Raw genomic sequence first — 2643 nt, 5'->3', positions numbered from 1 at the left:
CCCAAAAGGGTGTTTAAGATTTTTAGAATCACTGTTAATCAAAATAATAATAAAAAAAAAAAATATATATATATATTGGTGATGCAGAGGTATATATATCCCTTTCTATTCAAAAAGGTGATCGAGATTTTAGATGTAACAGATAGGTATTAAGATAAGTAAAGAAAAAAAAAAAAATCTCAGAATATCATATACTACTGAATCATGGTGCGATTACTATTTTTATTTGCATATGGTAGGGGGGTCCCAGTCCGGGGGTATGGGATATCCATCCGTTAACACACACACACACACACACACACACACACACACACACACATATATATATATATATATATATATATATATATATATATATATATATATATATATATATAATAGTGTACACAGAAAAAGCGATCTTCATATAAACAGACAGTTACCCATTACCACAAATACCGAAGGATTATCTGACCTATAAAAACTACTTCCCAAAAGAAAAAAAAATATTTGCCTTAATCGTTTTAAATCGGTGTCTAACATCTATTTGAAGGAAGCCTTATCTTATCAAAGCAGTGATTGGGAATTGGTCAAAGGCAGTTCGCGTGATTCGAACGATCGAACGATTCGAAGAGTGAACCGAGACAAAGTGAGATATAAAGACAGATTCTTGGAAGAGACTTTAAGCTTTTTAGAAGAAGCATTACTGAGGTTGGAAGTTTTGTGCGGATCTCTTGCGGGAAAGCAGCGAGTTCTTGAAGTATTTTTCTGTAAAATGCTAAGAGCTGGACACTTTTTGCTCTTTCACTCGCTTTGGCTATGTCTCTTTCTGTCTTGTTTCTTTTTATTTCTCTTTCTCTGTCTCTCTCTTTCCCTCTCTACTTTTTAAAAGATTTGTTTGCCTCTATCTCTCCCTCTCTCTTTCTTTCTATCTCTCTCTTTTACTCTTGTTACTTGTGTCTGTCTGCCTCTCTTTCCCTCTCTACTTTTGTCTGTCTGTCTGCCCCTCTCTCTCTCTCTCTTCTTTCCTTCTATCTCTCTCTGTTACTCTTGTTACTCTTGTCTGTCTGCTTTCTCTCTCTCTCACTCTCTCTCACTCTCACTCTCACTCACTCACTCACTCTCTCACTCACTCACTCTAACTCTTACTATATCTCTCAGTCCGCGCTTGTTTTTAGCATCAATTTCCCTCTTCATGCAAAACAGGGAGTAGGCAGCAGCGAGCTCCAACACGCATAATAGAGTCGGAAATAATTTTCGTCGAATCGAACTTACAGAGCTGAGGAGTTTTAATAACCCTGCTAACATTATGCGCAACAAGAGGAATATATTCTTCAATTAGTTCGTTAAAAAACAATAATAAAGAAGAAGAAGAAAACAATTATGTTAAAAAAACAACTGGCAATAAACAAGGTATCCTGTCAACACAAGAGTGAAAGATTTAGCAAAAGCAAAATTAGTTCAGATTTCACGTTCATTATGATTTTTTTTTTTTTTTTTTGGCATTTTGCGTCAGATTTAATGTTCTGATAATTAGAATAATTCTATTGACAACTCATTATTATAGCAGTGATTAGAATTATGTTGTTAAACACTGGAAGATGGAAATAGGGTTTTGTTTTACACCCCTATTTATGTGTGTTATGTGTGTGTGTGTGTTTGTGTGTGTGAGTGTGTTTGTGTTTGTGTGTGTGTGTGTATGTGTTTGTGTATATATGTGTGTGTGTGTATGTATGTGAGTATGTCTGTGTACATATGTGCGCCACATCACGAAACCAAGGCAACGGAAACTCTTCCAAACATTTTTTTTTAAAACTGGAAGCTGGATGAGCTGTTTGATAATTAAGATTTACAAGAAGGTTTGCAATACTGCTGAGACGTGCTTGCCTCGCGACTCCATGTATCTTAAAGTTGATTAAACAAGAGGAATATAGCAACAATAGGCATTCACTTAAACAAGGAGAGGTTTTCTCCTCTTTCCAGCAAATGAATGAAAGAAAATAAAAAAATAAAAAAATAAAAAAATAAAAGGGAGATTGCCTTGTTAATGATCCAAGTGTTAATATCTTGAGCTTCAACCTCTAAGGTAATAAACTCAGTCAGCAAAAACAGGGAGAGAAAAGTTAAGTCTCTGGAACATATTTTTGATATGAATGTTATTTCCCACTCTTAAAAAACAAAAAAACAAAAAAAACGTTGTGTTTTCTCTCGGTATCGTTAAATTATTTCATGATGTTACAACAACAACTTCCATACGTTGAAAGAATAAAAAATAAATAACTAAATAAATAAATACTTTGCATATGTTGGAAGCGAGGGATCCGTGTGTGTCTGTATGAACATACATATGTGTTTGTGCGCTTTTGTGTGACTTTGTGTGGGTATATTGCTCTGTGTGTAATTATTTTCTTCGTTCACTATTCGCTGGTCCATGTAGGTCAATTCTTTTAAACATTTTTTTTAAAGCTACCTCTTTCATAGCCTCACCCCTACCTCCCACCTCCCACCCCTACCCCCACCCCCCGAGAGAAAATGAGAGAAAGATAGAAAGGGAGAGACAGAGAGAGAGAGATAGAGAGATAGATAGATAGAATAATAGATAGATGGATAGATAGATAGATAGATAGATAGAGAGAGAGAGAAAGAGAGCGAGAGAGAGATAGA

The sequence above is a fragment of the Penaeus japonicus genome, unplaced genomic scaffold (genome assembly GCF_977035675.1).
Source record: "Penaeus japonicus unplaced genomic scaffold, GWHDUDI00000001_assembly GWHDUDI00000006, whole genome shotgun sequence".
Taxonomy (NCBI): domain Eukaryota; kingdom Metazoa; phylum Arthropoda; class Malacostraca; order Decapoda; family Penaeidae; genus Penaeus; species Penaeus japonicus.
The sequence above is the reverse complement of the archived record's forward strand: the minus strand, read 5'-3'. Positions refer to the sequence as shown.